Source organism: Capricornis sumatraensis, chromosome 1 (genome assembly GCF_032405125.1).
Source record: "Capricornis sumatraensis isolate serow.1 chromosome 1, serow.2, whole genome shotgun sequence".
In the NCBI taxonomy this organism is placed as follows: domain Eukaryota; kingdom Metazoa; phylum Chordata; class Mammalia; order Artiodactyla; family Bovidae; genus Capricornis; species Capricornis sumatraensis.
The window spans coordinates 94,131,935-94,154,039 of record NC_091069.1 but is presented as its reverse complement, the minus strand read 5'-3'; the positions used below and the strand labels follow the sequence as shown (position 1 = coordinate 94,154,039).

The 22,105-nt window shown below is 36.8% G+C and overlaps 1 protein-coding gene and 1 non-coding gene across 5 annotated transcripts in view; one reads left to right on the top strand and one right to left on the bottom strand.

Moving 5' to 3' along the window:
- Positions 1-22,105, top strand: part of EXOC6B (exocyst complex component 6B) — a 711,360-nt gene that overhangs the window by 462,578 nt on the left and 226,677 nt on the right. The gene's annotated exons all lie outside the window — the stretch shown is intronic.
- On the bottom strand, positions 20,813-20,884 carry TRNAS-GGA (transfer RNA serine (anticodon GGA)). Its single transcript has one exon. It is a non-coding gene; the product is annotated as a tRNA-Ser (tRNA).

Genomic DNA, 22,105 nt, shown 5'->3' with positions numbered 1-22,105 from the left:
CTAAGTGCAGTGACTCCGAAGTAGATTTGATGGTGGTGGGTTATCTTAACAAGATAATTCTACAGTTCATTCAGAGACAAAAATGGACAATATTTGGCCAAAAAAAATATGGAAAAGGAAATTAATGAGTGTAGTCCCTTTGAATATAGGAATGTTATTAATGAAAATAATATCCCTCCTACACAGAACTGGACTGATAGAATAAAGGAATAGTTAAAGAAAATATCTATAAGTATTTCAAAGAATAAGTAAGATTTAGTATGTGATAAAAATGGCATTTAGCAATTGCTGTCACCAATGCTCTCTGCTCGTTTGGTAAAAAGAATATTAAGTCTATATCTCATATATCAAAATGAATTCTAGATCAAATGCATGTTCATATTTTTAAAAAGAAAGAAACTATGGGAAAACCAATAAAAATATTAGCAAATATTTCTATAATCTGAAAGTGACTTACTATCATAGGGATGACAGCAAAGACTGAAATCATTAAGGAAAAGGTTAATAATTTGACTACAGAAAATTATTTATAATGTTCCTAAAAGGTATTAGTTAGAAAATAGAATGCATGATTATCAGAAAAAACATTTATAGTAAATATTTCCAAAGGTTAATATCTATAATGTATAACAATATAACACATTCTTTCAGTTTTAATCAGAGGAAGATACAACTTGAAGAAAAATTTGCAAAAGTTGTATTAAGGCAATCAGAAGAGGAGAAAAATCAAAGACTAATAATAACATTTATAAAGCATGTAATTCTAATGATGACATATATATATATATAAACATTGTGGGGTATTTTGCCTATAAATTTGCCAAACGTAAATAAGAAATGACAACCTTCAGTATTTGTGATTAGTATTTCAGGAAATACGTATTCTGATACATTGCTGGTAGGTGTGTAAATTGGTATAGTCTTCTTAGTACTTAATTTTTCAGAGTCTCTCATGAATGTTTTAAAATTTGTGTACCTATTATGCTGAAATCCCATTTACAGAAATCTAACTTAATGAAATTTTCTTCATGGCTTATAGCCTTGATGTGATGAAGTGATTTGTGTAACTCAGTGAAGCTATGAACCATGCCATGCAGGGCCACCTAAGACGGATGGGTCATAGTGAAGAGTTCTGACAAACTGTGGTCCACTGGAGGAGGAAATAGCAATCCACTCCAGTATTCTTGCCTGGAAAACCCTATGAACAGTATGAAAAGGCAAAAAGATGACACTGGAAGATGTTGGAAGGTGTCCAGTATGCTACTGGGGAAGAAAGAAAAGTGAAGGAAAGTGTTAGTTGCTCAGTCGTGTCTGACTCTTTGTGATCTCATGGACTGTAGCCCAGCAGGCTCCTCTGACCATGGAATTCTCCGGGCAAGAATACCAGAGTGGGTAGCCATTCCCTTCTCTAGGGTTTCTTCCCAACCAGGGATTGAACCCAGATCTTGTGCACTGCAGGTGGATTCTTTACTATCTGAGCCACCGGAATCCCTGGGGAAGAGCTGAGGGCAATTACTAATAGCTCCAGAAAGAATGAAATGGCTGGGACAAAACAGAAATGACATTCAGTTGTGGTTATGTCTGGTGGTGAAAGTAAAGTCTCATTCTGTAAGCAAAAATATTGCATAGGGACCTGGAATGTTAGGTCCATGAATCAAGGTAAATTGCACATGGTCAAACAGGAGATGGCAAGAGTGAACATTGACATCTTAGGAATCAGTGAATTAGTAATAAAATGGACAAGAATGGGCAAATTTAATTCACATGACCATTATATCTACAACTGTGGGCAAGAATGCTTTAGAAGAAATGGAGAAGCCCTCATAGTCAACTAAAGAGTCTGAAATGCAATATTTGGGTGCACCCTCAAAAATTACAGAATGATCTTAGTTCATTTTCAAGACAAACCAGTCAGCATCTCAGTAATCCAAGTCTATGTCTCCACCACTGACGCTTAAAAAGCTAATGTTGACCTGTTCTATTAAAACCTACAATACCTTGTAGGACTAACACCAAAAAAGATGTCCTTTTTATCATAGGGGGTTGGAATGCATATAGGAACTCAAGAGGTACCTGGAATAACAGGTAAGTTTGGCCTTGGCATGCAAAATGAAGCGGGGCAAAGACTAGCAGAATGTTGTCAAAAGAACACATTGGTCATAGCAAACACTGTTGTCCAACAGCCCCAAAAAATGACTCTACACCTGGACATCACCAGATGGTCAATATTGAAATTAGATTGATTCTTTTCTTTGCAGCCAAATCTGGAGAAGCTCTATGCATGCTTGTGTGCATGCTAAGTTATTTTAGTCATGTCTGACTCTGTGCTATCCTTTGGACTGTAACCTGTCAGGCTCCTCTGTCTGTGGGATTTCCAGGCAAGAATACTGGAGTGGGTTGCCATGCCCTCCTTAAGGGAATCTTCCAGACCCAAGGATTGAATCCCAGTCTCTTTCATCTCCTGTATTGACAGGCACATTCTTTACCACTGGTGACACATGGGAAGCCCTGGAAAGGCTCTATACAGTCACCAAAAACAAGAACTTCAGCTAACTGTTGTTCACATCATGAGCTCCTTATTGCAAAATTCGGGCTTAAATTGAAGAAAGTAGGGAAAACCATTAACCATTCAGGTATCACCTCAGTGGAGATGTTTAATAGGTTCAAGGGATTAGATTTGGTAGGCAGAGTGCCTGAGAAACTATGGATGGAGGTTCATAACATTGTAAAGGAGGCAGTGACCACAACTGTCCAACAGAAAGAGATGCAAGAAGGCAAAGTGGTTGTCCGAGGAGGCTTTGAAAATACCTAAGGAAGAAGAGAAGCAAAAGGCAAAAGAGAAAGGGAAAGATATACCCAACGGAATACAGAGTTCTAGAGAATAACAAGGAGAGATAAGAAGGCCTTCTTAAAGGAACAATGCAAAGAAATAGAGGAAAACAATATAATGGGAAAGACTAGAGATTTCTTCAAGGAAATTGGAGATATCAAGGAAGCATTTCAGGCAAGAATGAGCATGATAAAGGACAGAAATGGTAAGGACCTAACAGAAGCAGAAGAGGTTAAGAAGAGATGGCAAGAATACACAAAAGAGCTATACAAAAAAGGTCTTAATGACTGGGATAACCATGATGGTGTGGTAACTTACCTAGAATCAGACATCCTGGAGTATGAAGTCAATTGGGCCTTAGGAAGCGTTACTATGAACAAAGCTACCTGCAGTGATGGAATTCCAGCTGAGCTATTTAAAATCCTAAAAGATGATGCTGTTAAAGTGCTGCATTCAGTATGCCAGCAAATTTGAAAAATTCTATGGTGGCCACAGGACTGGAAAAAGTCAGTTTTCATTCCAATCCCAAAGAAGAGCAATACCAAATAAAGTTCAAACAATACCAAATAAAGTTCAAGCATACAGTTATACTATTTTCACATGCTAGCAAGGTTATGCTGAAAATCCTTCAAGCTAGACTTCAGAAGTACATGAACTGAGAACTTCTGGATGTATAAGCTGTATTATATAGCTGTATTACATAAAAGGCAGAGGAACCAGAGATCAAATTGCCAACGTTTGCTGAATCATGGGAAAAGCAAGGGAATTCCAAGAAAACATCTACTTTTGGTTCATTGACTATGCAAAAGCCTTTGACTGTGTGGATTACAATAAACTATGGAAAATTCTTAAAGAGATGGGTATACCAGACCACCTTATTTGCTTCCTGAGAACCCTGTGTGCAGGTCAAAAACAGCAGTTTGAACTGGACATGGAACAATGGACTGGGTTCAAAATTGAGAAAGTAGTATGACAAGGCTATATATTTTCAGCCTGCTTATTTAACTTATATACAGAGTACATCATGCAAAATGCCAGGCTGGATGAATCAGCAGCTGGAATTGAGATTGCTGGGAGAAATATTAACAACCTGAGAGGTATAGATGATACTACTCTAATGCAGAAATTGAGGAGGAACTAAGGAGCCTCTTGATAAAGGTGAGAGAGCAGAGTTAAAATGCTGGCTTAAAACTCCACATTCAAAAAACTAAGATCATGGTATCCAATCCCATCACTTCATAGCAAATAGAAGGGGAAAAAGTGGGAGCAATAGCAGATTTTATTTTCTTGGGCTCCAAAATCATTGTGGACGATGACAGCAGCCATGAAATTAAAAGATGCTTGCTCCTTGGAAGAAAAGCTATGACAAACCTAGACAGAATATTAAAAAGCAGAGATATCACTTTGCTGACAGAGGTAAGGTTTTTATATAGTCAAAGGTAAGGTTTTTCCAACAAATTGTATATGAATGTGAGAACTGGACTCTAAAGAAGGCTGAGTGCCAAAGTATTGATGTTTTTGAATTGTGGTGCTGGAGAAGACTCCTGAGAGTCCCTTGGACTGCAAGGGGAATGAAATCAAGAATGAATATTCATTGCAAGGACTGATCCTGAAGCTGAAGCTCCAGTACTTTGGCCACCTGATGAGATGAGCTGACTCATTGGAAAAGACCCTGATGCTGGGGAAGTTTGATGACAAAAGGAGAAGGGGGCAGCAGACGATGAGATGGTTAGATAGCATAAATGACTCAGTGGACCTGAATTTGAGCAAACTCAGGGAGATAGTGGAGGACAGAGGAGCCTGCGTGTTGCAGTCCATGGAGTCGCAAAGAGTCAAAAACGACTTAGTGACTGAACAACAACAAAAAGAAAGAAAGAACCATGGATGTACTATAAAATTAAGATATAAATATGTTCACCGTAGCATTATCTTTTTTTAAGAGTGTTAAAATCTTTATTTTTACCCCACAGCCTTGTAGATTTTCTTTTACCTTACTGATTTTTATTTTCCATTAAATGAGACACAGCATGTAAAATACCCAGGACATGCTTAGTATAGTTAAGTAACATACTTAATTTTTTTAAGAGAATTGAAATCGAGTTTTTTTTTTTTTCCCAAAAATATAATAGACAGTGGCCTTATCATCTTTAAAGGACTTCCCTGGTGGCTCAGACGGTAAAGTGTCTGCCTATAATGCAGGAGACCTGGGTTGGGAAGATCTCCTAGAGAAGGAAATGACAACCCTCTCCAGTATTCTTGCCTGAAAAATCCCACGGACAGAGGAGCCTGGTGGTTTATAGTCCCTGGGGTCACAAAAAGTTGAACACGACTGAGCGACTTCACTCACTTTGTATATTAAAAAGTTGAAAATAAATTAAAAATCTAGTAACAGATGTACTAGGTAAATAAATTATTATATATTCATGTAATGTGATATCAGTGATTCACTAAATAAATATAAATGATATTTACTTATTTAAAAATGTGTTATTTGTCTCTTAATTTGAACATTGAGATTACTTTTCAAACTGGTTGGAGAGAAGGTGAAGTTCAACGATGTTTTTTATTTTAACTCCAGCTTACTCTTTTATTCTTAGATAAAGAAGACTATAACCAATAAAGGAAGGACATCCCTGCAGTCTGGTTGTTAGTACTTGGCACTTTCCTTGACGGGGCCCAGTTTCACTCTCTATTCAGGAAACTAAGATTTTATTAGCCTTATAGTATGACCAAAAAAACACCCAAAATATGAACAAAAAACTATAACAGTATGATCTCATTTTTATTAATATAATTATAGGAACATTATTCATTATTCATTGATACTAATGTGTTATAAAATACATCAACATTAATGTGTAATAAAAAACTAGAATTAAATTGCTCTCTAGTTTAACTGTGCTCTGTATAGTCTGTGACTTTTCCCTTTTGTTTATCTGTATTAAAAGGTTTTTTTTTCCCATCATGAAATCATGAAACGTTTATAATCCTGGGTTGGTGGAAGGTCATGTTTAGAATCTATCTCAATATATTTTATTATTCTCTATCTCAAGATATTTTTTGATAATTAATTCATATTAAAATATTTTTATTAATGAAACATTATTTTAAAATGTGTTTCATATTTCAGTAGGAAAGTGGCCAGCAGTATTTTGGTCATTATTGTCTCCCCCAGTATTGTACAATTCTTTGACTAAGATTTTGGAGTATCATAAGGTAAAAATGCAGTATGCCAGGAGAAGGCAATGGCACCCCACTCCAGTACTCTTGCCTGGAAAATCCCAGGGACGGAGGAGCCTGGTGGGCTGCAGTCCATGGGGTCACTAAGGGTTGGACACGACTGAGTGACTTCACTTTCACTTTTCACTTTCATGCATTGGAGAAGGAAATGGTAACCCACTCCAGTGTTCTTGCCTGGAGAATCTCAGGGATAGGGGAGCCTGGTGGGCTGCCGTCTATGGGGTCGCACAGAGTCGGACACAACTGAAGCGACTTAGCAGCAGCAGCATGCTGTTCTTAGTGGCTAAGTCATGTCCGACTCTTTGTGACTCCCATGGACTGTAGCTCACCAGGCTCCTCTGTCCATGGGGATTCTCCAGGCAAGAATCCCAAAGTGGGTTGCCATGCCCTCCTCCAGGAGATCTTCTCAACCTAGGGATCAAACGCAGGTCTCCGACACTGCAGGTGGATTCCTTATGGTCTGAGCCACCAGGGAACCCAAAGGATACTGAAGTGGGTAGCCTTTACCTTCTCCAGGGGATCTTCCAGACCCAGGAATCGAACCAGGGCCTCCTGCATTGCAGGCAGATTCTTTACGAAATGAACTACTGGGGAAGCCCCCCAAATACAATACTTCTAGTCAAAACCATGCTGTATAGGTGTTCTCAGTGTTCAAATTTCTTTTTATTTTCTGTTTTTAAAATGTAACAAACAACTTATACCAAGTGTTATTGTTCATGCCATATAATACAGTGGTTCTATATATAGCGTAACTATCATATGTCAATACCATACTTACTTCAATGTCCAGGCCATTTAGAAGTAGTACTTTGAATTAAATTCATGTTTGTAAAAGTACACACTTTTTCCACTTGTGGAGTTGTAATCTTTGTTATAGGATTATATTGTAAGTATTTAATTGAGGGTATTTTTTTTGTTTTTGTTTGTTCTGAGGTGCCATTGCTTCCTAAATATTATACAGTAACCTCTCAGTGTAGATTCAGTTGATCCTACCATTCATGATCACCTTACCACTTACCACTAATAATTGAACTCAGGTAGTTCAGAGTCCTGAATCGTCAATATCACTTTCATAATTGCCCTATTTTTGTCTTGTTTAATATAGAGATGTCTTTCTGAAGCCATACTTTACAAACAGTCATATTGACCAACTTTGTATTCGATAAAGTAAAATTAGTATGATTTTATAAAACTACCCCTTGTTCTGATTTTTCACAGAGATCACTCCGCATTTATGTTCATGTTCCCAGCATGCTAGATAACTTCTTCGTGGAACTTCATTTTAGTAAAATGTATTAGCAAAAATAGCTGTGTCTGAGATTCACTGTAGTGCGTTATTAGTGAACAATGAGAGAGCAAGGAGCTAGGTATTTCTGAAAAAGTACTAGAGTTATCTGTCTTTTCATAAATATAAATACTTCTTTTTATTTAAAAAATTCCCTGATAAAAATGACTCTATGTCAAAAAGGGATTGAATGATATGAAATATGGATATGGAAAGAACTGTAAAGAAAAAAAGCAAAGACTATCTTGTTCTTTTACACTTTGAAATCCCCAATTTTTCTTAGTTCTCAAAGATGTTTTATCACCACAATAGCGACAAAGCTAAAGGGTGTGTCAGTGACTGTGTGCTGAGGAGGGGAGATGATGTTCTGGATTAGATTTATTAGATGGTGAATGATTAGGGGAAAATTATTGAAATTTGCAACTATTTTCTCATTGAAATTTTGAAGACCAAGGTAGCTTACCTCTTTTCACATGTATTGTATCGTGTGTGTGCTCAGTTGTGTCTGACTCTTTGTGGCCCCCTGGACTGTAGCCCACCAGGCTCCTCAGCCCATGGAATTTTCCAGGGAGGATACTGGAGTGAGTTGCCTTTTCCTACTCCAGGGAATTTTTGTTGACCCAGGGATTAAACCCACCTCTCTTGAGTCCCCTGAATTGGCAGGCGGATTCTTTACCACTGAGCCACCTGGGGATGATTTGTGGGTACCTCCTAACTCTTCATGAGACACCCACAAATCAGTAATAATAAGATTTTCTACAGTTAGACTTCTAAAATGTTGCTGTGTCCTTTTAATTAACAAATGAGGTAAACAGACAAGTATTTTTTCAGCCTCCAGTTGTATAATTCACACTTGCATGCATAGCTACTCATTTTGCATGCTCAGCATAAGAACATACTTTTGAGAGTTTATCCTTGTTGTTCTGATAATTATCTTTCAGAAATGCTTGAGAGAGAGGAAATACTGTCTCAAGTATCAGACCCAGAGGAGGGAATCTTGAATTAGTTTTCTTTGTCTGCTGTTAATGTTAATTTATAGGACCTGGGGCAAGATCTCTCTTAATCCACCTTGGTTTGCCTTAGTTTCTTTGTCTGAAAAATACAGTGATACCTGTCCTTGGTCATCCTTCTTTGGCAGTTACTTGATGGGTCATCTTTAATGGAAAGTTATTTTCTACAGGCAAGTTCCTGAAATTCTTCTAAAATCCTTTAAAAAAGGACATTCCTCTTAGCACAAATGGATGGACCTAGTGATTATCATACCATGTGAAGTAAGTAGTCAAAGAAGGACAAGTATCATATGATACAGCTTGTACGTGGAATCTAATTTAAAGAAAAGATACAGATGAACTTATTTCCAAAGAAGAAGCTGACTTGTAGATATCAAAAACAAACTTACGAATACCAAAGTAGAAACTTTGGTGTGGGGGGGGAATAAATCAGGAACTTGGGGTGAACACATGCATGCTACTGTATATAATATAGGTAACCAGCAAGGACCTTCTGTATAGCACAAGAAACTCTACCGAGTGTACTCTAATAACCTCCCTGTATGAGAAAAGAATCTAAAAAGAATGAACATATGTATATATACAACTGAATCACTTTGCTGTATACCAGAAACTAATAATACATTAGAAATCAACTATGTATGTGTGTGTGTGTATTAAGTCACTTCAGTCATGTCTGACTCTTTGCAGCCTGTGGTCAGTAGCTCGCCAGGTTCCTCTGTCCATGGGATTCTCCACGCAAGAATGCTGGAATGGATTACCATGCCTTCCTCCAGGGGTTCTTTCTGACCCAGGGGCTGAACCCACCTCTCTTATGTCTCCTGCATTGGCAGGGAGGTTTTTTACCACTAGCGCCACCTGAGAAGCCCAAATAAAATATTAAAAACCTTCATTACTGAATTGAAAAGGAAGAATAAGATAATAATAAGTCCAAATACATTAAAGATCACAGTAAATGTGAAACTACTACAATTTCCTTTTCAACTTAGAGATTGTCAAATTTACTTTATGTCAGAATTTGGCTTTGTGTTATTTATAAGAATAAACAAATTAGGCAAAACAGAAAAATGCAAAATAAGTGTGAGAAATATTCTAGGCTAGGAGCAGAAAAGATTAAGAAGAGGTGGCAAGAATATACAGAAGAAATGTGCAATGAAGGTCTTAATGACCTGGGTAACCACTATGGTGTGGGCACTTACCTAGAGCCAGACATCCTGGAATGTGAAGTCAGGTGAGTCTTAGGAAGCATCCCTACTACAAACAAAGCTATTGGAGGTGATGGAACTCAAGCTAAACTATTTAAAATCCTAAAAGATGATGCTTTTAAAGTGCTCCACTCAATATGCCAGCAAATATGGAAAACTCGGCAGTGTCCATAGGAATGGAAAAGTTCAGTTTTCTTTCCAATCCTAAAGAAAGGCAATGCCAAAGAATGTTCAAGGTACTGTACAATTATGTTCATTTCACGTGCTAGCAAGGTAATGCTTAAAATCCTGCAAGCTAGACTTCAACAGTACGTGAACTGAAAAATTCCAGATGTACAAGCTGGATTTAGAAAAGGCAAAAGAACCAGATATCAAGTTGCTAACATCCATTGGACTCTATAAAAAGAAAGAGAATTCCAAAAAAACATCTACTTCATTGACTGCACCAAAGCCTTTGACTGTGTGGATCACAACAAACTGTGAAAAATTCTCCAAGAGATGAGAATACCAGAACACCTTACCTCCTCCTGAGAAATCTATATGCAGGTCAAGAAACAATGGTTACAACCGGACGTGGAACAATAGAATGGTTCAAAATTGCAAAAAGAGTACATCAAGAGTACATATTGTCACCTGCTTATTTAACTTCTGTGCAGAATACATCGTGCAAAATGCTGGGCTGGATGAATCACAATCAGCAATCAAGAGTGCTAGGAGAAATATCAACAACCTCAGATATGCAGATGATACCACTCTAATGGCAAAAAGTAAAGAGGAATTAAAGAGCCTCTTGATGAAAGGAGAGTGAAAAAGCTGGCTTAAAACTCAACATTCAAAATCACAGATATGTCATCCAATCCTATTACTTCATGGCAAATAAATGGAGAAACAATGGAAACAGTGGCAGATTTGATTTTCTTGGGCTTCAAAATCACTACTAACAGTGGCTGTAGCCATGAAATTGCTCCTTGGAAAAAAAGCTATGACAAATTTAGACAGCCTATTAAAAATCAGAGACATAACTTTGCCGACAAAGGTCCTTATAGTCAAAGCTATGGTTTTTCCAGTAGCCATGTATGGATGTGAGAGTTGGACTATAAAGAAGGCTGAGCACTGAAGAACTGATGTTTTTGAACTGGGGTGCTGGAGAAGACTCTTGAGAGTCCCGTGGACAACAAGGAAATCAAACCAGTCCATCCTAAAGGAAATCAACCCTGAATATTCATTGGAGAAGGAAATGGCAACCCACTCCAGTACTCTTGACTGGAAAATTCCATGGATGGAGGAGTCTGGTAGGCTACAGTTCATGGGGTTGCAAAGAGTTGGACACGACTGAGCGATTTCACTTCACATTCGTTGGAAGGACTGATGCTGAAGCTGGGGGTCCAATACTTTGACCACTTGATGTGAAGAGCAACTCACTGAAAAAGATCCTGATGGTGGGAAAAATTGAGGACAGGAGGAGAAGGGACTGCAGAGGATGAGATGGTTGGATGGCATCCCCGATTCAATGGACATGAGTTTGAGCAAGCTTCTGAAGATAGTGAAGGACAGGGAAACCTGGTGTGCTGCAGTTCATGGGATCACAAAGAATCGAACACGACTTAGTGACTCAACAACACCACCAAGACAAACAAAGCATATATAGCAGTATGAACATTATATGGTTAGCAGACATTTTTTCCGGTCCAAAATGTTCATAAGAAGTTAGGTTCATGCCAAAAGATTTTGATATTTGGTCCTATTCAAAATCACTTTGCATGCCCATGGGCATTTTGGATAGGACCAAATTTCAGAGACCCTCTGGCATCAACCAAATGTGTTACGGACATTTTGAACAATACCAAATGTCCTACAAGGCATTATATAAAATAGAAGTTAAGGCAGACAACCTCAAAACTAGATAAAATAGGTATATAATGTAGTATAAAAAATTACACTACCAGGCAGATTAAAAGGGAAAAACCGTATATTCATACAAGTATTGAAAGGAATAACATTTTAACATGAAATTAACAATTTAACATTGAATATATAGCCATTCCTAATAGGAGCTGAACAAACTAATATTAGACTGAAACTTTTGTCAATTTAATAGTTGCTGTCTATCAGAGACTTGGAAAAAACATCATGTTTAATGGTGAAACACTAGAATCAATTTTGTTATGCCAAACCAAAGAAATAAAAAGACTGTTATCACCACTGCTGATCAGTGTTTTCAGGGGATCCAAACCAATGCAATAAGACAAGAAAAATAATAAGCAGCAGGACTGTTGGAAAACAAGTGAGAAAGCTTCAATATGCCAACAGTGTGATCATGTAAAACAGTCTTAAGACAACAATTGCAGGCCAACTGGAATTGATGAGAGTTTAATAAAAATGACTGACTGCAGTATTATAAATCATATTCTTCAGCTTTTCTGTGCCTTATAACATATTACGAAATGTAGTACAAATGGTTTGCATTCACAACCGCCAGAAAAATAATAAAATAGTTACAAATATACATGACAAGAAGTATGTTCGACTTATAGGAGGAAACTTTGAAAGTTTAATGAGGGGATCACTAGAAAACCAGATTAATAACAGGAATACAATGTTCCTGGACAGAAAGGTTTGGGATTTGAAATTACTAGAGTGTAAAGCAGTAATAACTAAAACAGTAAAGTGTACTAATAGAAAAGAGAACAATGACCTAGAATGGGAACCAAAATTATTTTAAAGTGCCTCATAAAATTAAAATTTGTGTACAAATAAGATACTGCATAATAAAGATAATTCTAGATAAAGACTGAGGAAATATTTATAATAAATATAACAAAGATTAATAATTAAATCTTACAAATTGTTAAGAATAAGCTTAATAGAAAAATGGGCAAAGTATATGAACGAATATTTTACTAAATGACTGGTAATAAATGAAAAGAGATTCAGTCCTTACTTCAGAAAAATGTAGTTTAAAATCATAGCAATACATATTTTTGCTGTCAGATTAGCATAAAGTATAAAGATTGATAAAATACAGGAAAACCAGCTCTTTCATATATTTTTGATGATAAGCTCTTTTGGAGCACAACGTAACAGTATCTAGCAAAACTTTTAAGTACATACTCAGAGTCAGCGATTCCATCTTATACTCATAAATGAAGATCAATATATATATATAAATATTCATCATAACAGTGTTGTATGGAAAATTGAAAAGAACCCAATTGCTCATTAATAGGGGGCTTGTAAAGTAAATTATAGTGAGTACTGTAGTAAATATTTAGACTAATATTTAATCTTTTAAAATAAAGCAATGATATAATAAGTTGCTATTTGAAAATTTAAGTTGCAGAGCAATAGATAGATACATTATGACTTTATGTTTTAAGAAAAGATAATATGTACTTGTGCAAATGTATGAAAATGTATAAAAGCCAGACTGGAAGAATGTATTCCGTGCTGTTAGGGACCTCTCTAGAAGAAAGTTTTTTCAGTGAGTATATGTGAAGAAGGACTTACACATTTTGCTCTATTAAATTCTTAATTATTTTGAGTCTTGTATAGTGACAGTGTAATGAAAAATTAGAAGAAAAATGTGCAAATGACAAAAAGTACACAAAGTACAATAAGTAAACTTATTTGCACTCATAATTATAGAAACACACATAAAAACAGTGAGATTTTTCATCTATCATATAAGGAAAGGTTGAAAAGAACTCAGTCTTCAGAAGGTTGTGACCAAAATAGGGCCTGATATACCATAGGTTAGAATCATATTATGAAGTCAGTTGACTTCATCTAATGAAATTCTAGTTTTTTATTTAGCAATCTCATTCTTATATATCACTTTAAAGACACCTCTTCAAAAGGCAACAGTATATCTCTAAAAAAATTTTTAAAGCTTTGTTTTTCAGTTATTCAGTTTTTACAACGCTATGGAAATAATCAGCAGGGACTTAAATTTTGACACATTCATATGTCAAAATTTGTCCAAGATACACATTAAGGTTTTTTTTTTTTTTTAAGTTTGGTACAAATAAGCATGTCTAGTGTGATCTCATTTTTCCAAAATGTGTGTATTTGCAGGGTATTTTGGTTAGGAAAAAACTTCTAAAGGTAAGTAAAAGGTTTGAAATCAATAATCTCTGCAGTGAAGGAAAAGGGACTTGCTCTTTCTTGCTTAAAGATTTCCATGATGTTTGATGATGGTTTTTTTAGCTACTATTATGCATTGCTTTATCAGGGAACCACAAATATGGCAGTTAAGCAATAGAGTATCTGTCTTCCTATTAAAAATATGTTCTATGATTTTTAGGAGTTGAGTAAGCAAAAGTCTTCTCTTGTTTTTATTTACTTTTCATCCCTTTGTTATCAGTAGTAACAATAATATCTAATATTTATTCAGTGTGTATTTTGCCAGGCACTGCTCATGACAAATAGCATTTATTTTAATCCTACAAAATCCTTGAATCATTATTATTTGTGCTTTATAGTGGCAGTTTTCAAACTTTTTGGTTTCAGGATCTATTTGTATGCCTAAAAAGTATCAGGAACCCTAAATAACTTTTGCTTATTTGTGTTATATCTGTACAATATATGCCATATTAGAAATGGTCTTGAATGAAGTCACTCAGTCATGTCCGACTCTTTGTGGTCCCATGGACTGTAGCCTACCAGGCTCCTCTGTCCATGGGATTTTCCAGGCAAGAGTACTGGAGTGGGTTACCATTTCCTTTTCCAGGGGATCTTCCCGACCCAGGGATTGAACCCAGGTCTCCTGTATTGCAGGCAGATGCTTTACCTCTGAGCCACCAGGGAAGTCTAGAAATGATTTTAGACATCTTCTAAGTATTATTTTATTTCAACGAGCAATAATAGATCTTAACTTTTATGAAAAATTAATATTTTCTATGCAAAAATTTACTCTTTTGAGTAGCACTGTTTTACATTTTTGCAAATCCCTTTAGTTTTCTGGCTTAATAGAATACAGCTGAATTCTTCTACATCCTGCTCCATTCAATCTGTTGTGATACATTATTTTAGTAGATTATATTATTTCCAGTTATTCAGTTCCCTTCCCTGTGTCAAGCTTGGCCATGTGACTTGCTTTGGCTACTGAAATGAAAATGTTTCCTGTATTACTTCTCAGAATAAGCTTTAAGAGCCATTTTGTGGTTCTTCATCACTCTTTTTCCTCTGCTGTGTGCACAGAATGTCATAAAGAGTAGCTGCTTCATTTCCAGCTTTGTTCTACAATAAAAATGCCATGAAGCAGAGCAACTGATCCCTAGCCAACAATAACTGAGGGGGGATTAAACCTTAGTTGTAAGAACCTGAAATTTAGCAGTTATTTTGTTATCATATCATAACTGAGTATAAGGTAACTGATACAGAAATTGATAAAACTCTATGAGATACTGATGTGATAAACACATGTACAAAAATACCTAAAATATATGACACTGACTTTGGGGTAAGCAAAAGTTGATTCCCATGATAAAACTTTTGATGAAGTTGTCTCTTGAGATAACTAGAAATCAGATAATATTCCAGACAAGTGTACCAGCAAAGAGTTTGGGAACAGAATATGATCAATATTCTTTGGTTTCTCTTGGTTTCATTTGATTACAAAATAAAGATGAGCTCAGGAAAGAATTGGCCTCTTTATAATCAGAGGATAAAGGGAATGGAGAGAATCTAGAAATTTCAATAATAACAGTCAAAATGTGAAACTTTTTCTCATTTTCTCATTTTTGATAATATACATAACTGAAAAATTTTATGAATGGATAGAAGTCTATTTCAGCTATCTGTCAAAGATAACATCAGGGTTAAAGCCAGCATATTTTTTTTAAAAAACCTTAGATTCAATTAAAATAGGTACCCAGTAAATCTTTTCATTTGATTGAAATGTCTCAGAAGGCAAAACAAGTATGAATATGTGGTTATACCATAGAAACTTGCTCACTTCAGGGAACTTGTTATTAAGTCTAGAGTAAGAGGCATATCCTGAAAAGATTTGTAAATATGGGTACTGGCATAACAGGATGACTGCAATTATTAATAAATAAATAAAATTTCAAGAATGTTGTACTGCCCAGTGAGCTAGTAGGTTCCACTTAAGAAGATTGTAATTGTTCATAACTTGTGTGCCTCCTACCTTCTGTGAATTAGAAGTAGCCTGAGAATGCTGCTCAAATCACCAAGGAAGTAGTCGTGAGTCATATTCTTGAATACCTTATCTATAGACCTAATGAGGGTCAAACAAAATGAACAGCCCACAGGCTGAGCCAGCAGCCTCAAAGAAGAGTGAATTAGGAAGGTACCCCAGGAAAGTAAAACCAGGGCCCAAGTAAGGTATGCTCCCCTCGTCAAGGGCAAGCGGCCCACACAAGTTCTGAATTGATATGGATAAGTGACTGCTGTGTGTTTCCCATTCTTCCCCTTTCCAAATTGGAGATTTAATCCAGTTGTGTTTTTCCCCTTCTCCAATTATATGTTGGATATTTGAGGGGCGGCTCACTTGTTTCTTTAGTTTATTGGTCTACAGAGCAAGAAAGAGGTGCCACATCTGGGTTTTGTATTGGGTCTATTGCCATGTCCAGAAAGGACTTTGAGGTTATCCCTTCTGGGAAACAGGGTATGTATAGTTCATGTGCAGAAGGCAAAAGCAAAGCTAACTGACTGGTTATCAGTTAGCAGACTGTGATATTATTATTTTATCCAATTATTTGCTGCCTTTCCCTGTGACAGAATTATGATTCTCCATTCAGTGATTGGAGTAATTGCCACATTCACTCCACTGCGACAGTCACAATCCGCACAGTGATTGCCTGTGTCCAGTGTAATGTGAACAGAAGGGATGAATGCCACCTCCAGGCAGAATCTTTAGAAACATTACATTGTTCTGCCATGGCTGTCTTTGCTTTGCTGTGAAGTTAGCACGTCCACGAAAAGGGGCTGCTTCTGCAGCTGACCTGGAATGTGGGTAGAAAATAAATCTTTGTAGTTGTAAGTCACAAAGATTTGGGAGATATTTGTTATTGCAGCATGTAATGTAAGCTGTCTGACAAATCAGTATTTGGCTGAAGTTTTTCGTGTGTACTGCAAGAATCCTAAAGTTTCCAAGACTCCAAAATCTCCTAGAAATCACGTTTTCTCTGCACTTTGCTAACAGAAGATATGCAGTAAAAGGTATGATTGCTGTTTGGCACTGTTTTGTATGTCGTCTCTGTTGGTGGTAGTGGTGGGGCTCAGTCACTAAGCTGTGTCTGACTCTGTGACCCTGTGGACTGTAGCACGCCAGGCCTTCTTGTCCCTTACCTTCTCCTGGAGTTTGCCCGAGTTCATGTACTATATATACAGTTGTTATTTTTTTTGCAGTTCTAAGCTCCAACTTGTTTTGTCATAAGATCAGAAATTTCATTTTTTGCTACCTGTTTCCCTTGATAAGCAGAGTAAAGCAGTGTCCTTCAACAGTTTTATTCCGTTAGCTTTTACATTGGCATGGTTAATTCTAGAAGCTGTGATCTAAATTGGTTTATCATACTTTAGACACTTAAATACAATGGGTTGTAGCAGCTGCCTGTGATTGAATACAGTTAAAAAAAAAAAAACACGTGGAAATGTCTCCACACTTTTCAAACTACAGTGTCAGTACATTTTTAAGAGTTTTCAGGATCCTTTTCAAACTTAGATTTTTGTTTTTTGTACCCTGAGAAGACCTTGCTACTTTCCCCCACTGCTTTTTGTTTGCCACAGCTACAACGATTTGGCCTTTGATCAGTGTATTCTTTGGAGGACCCTAGGCTCAGCATCTTTTTCCTTTTTGTTTGCTCTTTGACTTGTAAGCTTTCAGAACTCTGTAGCTATATTTGGGAGGCTGGGGCAAAAGCTGCAGTCAGGAAATTTGTTTAATTTAGCTGAGTTGTAGAGACTTAAGGTTCATTATCTTTCCTGACTTCGAAATATAAATGAGTACTGGAGTTTTAAGAATCTTTCCAGATTGCTGCAGCCATTGATTGTGTTTAATAAAAGAAAGATATATTAAAAACTCCGCTTGTTCATATCCTTTACAAAAACGTTTTCACCAAGTAAGTGAGAGGGGAATGCTTCTGACCAGATTAATTCACCTGAGGCTGTGGGCATAGTCTTACATTAGGCAAGGAAAAAAAGGACTGCCATAAAATAGATTGTAATCTGCTAAATTGTCTGACTATTGATCCTCTGCTAACCCGAACAACTTGAGGTAAGTACGAGCAGAGCTGAGCAATTTTAATGAGCTAGTAAATTTTTATCAACTTGAAAATTGTATTCTTAGGATTTATCTTAAGTCTGTCAAATGGACTTGAATTCAACGTAATGCTCAAGAAGTTGGCACAAAAAATAACTAAGCGAAGCTCTGTAAAGGTCATTGATTTCTAAAGTTTAACCAGTTGACATTGAGTGCATCTGGTCCTTGCAAGGCTGCTCTTGAGCATATTAATATCCCTGCAAAGAGGGCCTCTGGCAGTATTATGTGAAATTGGTAGGATTCTCTGTCTTCTTGTCATATTAGCTAACTGGAGTCAAGTGCTCAAATTTGAAAGTAATTCTTTTTTTTTTTTTAGTTTTTGGTAAGTATTTATAAAACTGTCTTTTTGGATGACTCATAATTAGACAAACTATTCATATAGTAGTGAGGGAAGCGTTTAGTTTTCAAGGGTTTTTGGAAAGCATTATGTAGTTGATTCATTGTTTTTTTGACATCCTTAGAAATTCTGTTAGGGAATTTTAAAAAATAATTTGTAGAATGCTCAGTCCACAGCCTTTAAGTTCTCTTAATGTCAGGGAAAGGATACCAAGATATCTTAAAAACTGGCATGCTTTTAAATTAGAGATGACAGAGATCTGAAACTCCTCTTAGCTTGATGAACTAAAACTAAAATATAAGAAATAATACACTCTCTTCATATATGAATATGTCACTAATGGGCTACGTATGTAATGTGCATTTTGTTGATTGTCTCAGTAGAGATAGAAAATAAAGAACAGCAATGTTTAGTTGGTTATTCAAATCAATTGTGCTTGTTAAAAAAAGGCTTGAGAATTTGAGTTGACTGCAAATTCAGGTTAAGTAAGCAAGATCTATCAAACAGCTTAATTGTTCTAATATTTTATTATATAAGAATATTATCTAACAGTTTTCAAAATGTGGTACCTGGAACAGCAGTGTCAGAATTTTGTTAAAAAATGCATGACCTTAGGCCCCATCCCAGACATACTGAATCAGAAACTTGGTTTTGCCCTAGCGATGGGTATTTTAATATGTCCTCCAGGGAATTCCTGATATATGCTAAAGTTCAAGAACTACTGATCTAGAACAAAACCCTCTTCTACTTGATGCTGACTGGAGCATTTCTGAATCAATCGTTTTGCTTTTATTTTGTAGTCTAAAAAGGATGCTAAGCAGCGGAGTCCTCTAAAAGGAAATGCTGTGGTGTAGAAAGGACTAGAAACTAAACCCTATAGGGATATTTGAAGATGTTTACTTAGCTTTGAGAAAAGATCACTTAGAGGCTCATGGCATATAATTGTGGCCTTCTGTTAGCTAAAGGGCTCTTTTAGCTCCAGAAGGTGAGGTTTAGCTGAAAAACCTTCTGACAAAAGTTTTATTTGATGTCTCTTTGATTTTGTGATCTTCACTTCTCTGGAGGCATTTGTGTAAGTTCTAAACACCCTCTTAATGGCAGTACTGTAGTAGTCATTTGTGTAATGGTTAGAATCAGATGCCACTAAGGTTTTTCTATATTTAGTTAGTGGCATCTGATTCTAACCACTAAACTAAATGAACTAAAATGGACCAGAATGGGTGAGTTTAATTCAGATGACCATTACATCTACTACTGTGGGCAAGAATCCCTTAGAAGAAATGAAGTACCCCTCATAGTCAACAAAAGAGTCTGAAATGCAATACTTGGGTTCAATCTCAAAAACGACAGATTGATGTCTGTTCGTTTCCAAGGCAAAACATTCAATATCACAGTAATCCAAGTCTATGCCTCAACCAGTAATGCCAGAGAAGCTGAAGTTGAACAGTTCTGTGAAGACCTCAAGACCTTCTAGAAATAAGACCAAAAAAAGATGCCTTTTTCATCATAGAAGACTGGAATGCAAAAGTAGAAAGTCAAGAGATACTTGGAATAACAGGCAAATTGGCCTTGGAGTACAAAATGAAGCAGGGCAAAGACTAACCAAGTTTTGCCAAGAGAAAGCATTGGTCATAGCAAACACCCTCTGATCAAACACCTTCACTGATCTAAGACTAGGTTCTTGTTCATATTTTAGCTTAGGGCTTCCTGTACTACATTTGTGTTGTAAATTCTGACAGTATATCAATACTTAGATTTTTATTTCTCATGGAAAGCTATTTTTTTTTCCAGTGCAAAATATCACTTTAATCTCATTTCTTTTGACTGAAAGTATAGCCTTTTTTGAGGTCTCAGTAGTGTACGTGCTATGGACTGAATATTTGTGCCCCAGTGAAATACATATGTTGAAATCTAACTCCATGTGATAGTGTTTGGGAGTCTTTGGGAGGTAATTAGGAATGAAGGTGGAGCCCACATGTAAAACGGATTAGTATTAGCGGACTATAGTCCGTAGGGTCTCAAAGAGTCAGACACAACTAAAGTGACTTGACATGTGCACGCACGCCTGCCCTTATAGCTAGCTTGCTCTCTGCTCACCGTTTGAGGATACAAAGAGAAATCGGCAGTCTGCAACCCCGCAGAGGGTTCACACCAGAACTCAGTCATATGGGCATCCTGATCTTGACCTTCCAGCCTCCAAAACTGTGAGAAATAAATGTCTGATGTTTGCAGATCACGCAGTCTATGGTACTTTGTGGTAGTAGTCTGAAGTGACTAAGCAGGAGTCTATTTTATATGCCTATTCCTTCTGCAGATCCCAAGGCGTATTGCTCTGTTGATATTAAACTCCTGTATGTAGCTATGAAGTAATTCCAGCCTCATGTCCTCCCGGAATCAAGGCAACAAAATACTAGCAAAGTGAATCCAACAGAATATTAAGAGTGTTGTGTCGCTGGACCAGTTGGGATCTTACCTAGAAATGCAATGGTGTGATGGTGTGAAGTCACTCAGTCATATCCGACTCTTTGTGACCCCATGGACTGTAGCCTAGCAGGCTCCTCCCTCCGTGGGATTCTCCAGGCAAGAGTACTGGAGTGGGTTGCCATTTCCTTCTCCAGGGGATCTTCCCGACCCAGGGATCGATCCTGGGTCTCCTGCATTCCAGGCAGACGCTTTAACCTCTGAGCCACCAGGGAAGCCCTAGTGGTTCACTATGAGGGGGCCAATAATTATAATACAGTGCATTAGTAGAACGAAGCACAAATACCACATGATCATCTCAGTTCTTGCAGAAAAGTGATTTGACAGAATGCAACACCTTTTTATGGAGAAACGATCAGTAAACTAGGAATAGAAGGGAACCATCTTCAGCTAACATCTTACTCAGTGGTGAGCGACTAAAAGCTTTCTCCCTAAGAGCAGGATCAAGACAAGCATTCCTGTTTTCACTGTTACTGCTCAACATTGTAGTGGAAGTTCTAGCCAGGTCTCTAGATGAGAAAAAGAAATAAAAGCCTTCGAAATTAGGATGGAAGAAGTTAAAGTGTCTCTAAAGCAGATGATGTGATTCTCTATGTACAAAAACCTAAGAATTCACAGAAAAGTTATTATAGCTAAAAACAAGTTCAGAAAAGTTTTAGGGTACGTGATAAACACACAAAATCCTGTTCTGTTTCTATATACTCACAATGAACAATCCAAGAAAGAAAGCAAGAAATTCTGTTTACAATAGTGTCTTTAAATATTTTACCCTCAGTGTATTTCCTATATATTTGTAGCTATTGGTTAATTGATTGATTTTTGGTAGACACACTCATTAGGTTAATAAATTTCCTGATATTCCAATGATTATGAATATTTTTCTGACCAATTACTGAATTCCTCATTTTCTTGCATTTATTGAGAAAAGTATGTGATATTTTCCCCTTTATTCTGTTACAAGATAAATTACAATTAATGACTTGTGTTCCTGGAACAAACTGATTGTGATACATTTTTACATGAAACTGGATTTCATTTGCTAATATTTTGTTTAGAATTTTGTTTTTGTATTCATGTGAGAGATCAGCCTATGCTTTGCTATAATGTCTTCATCAAGCTTTAGTATAAGAGTTATTCTGCCTTAGAGAACAAGTTGGAAAATGTTTTATTATCTGAAAGTATTTGTATAAGATTGTTGTTATTTGTTTCCTTCTTGTTGTTGTTTAGTCACTATGTTGTGTCCAGCTCTTTTGCAACCCCATGGACTGTAGCCCACCAGGCTCCCCTGTCCATGGGATTTCCCAGGCAAGAGTACTGGAGTGGGTTGCCATTCCCTTCTCCAGGGGATCGTCCCTATCCAGGGACTGAACCCAGGTCTCCTGCATTGCAGGCAGATTCTTTACTATTGTCTGAACCACCAGGGGAGCCCTGTCTGT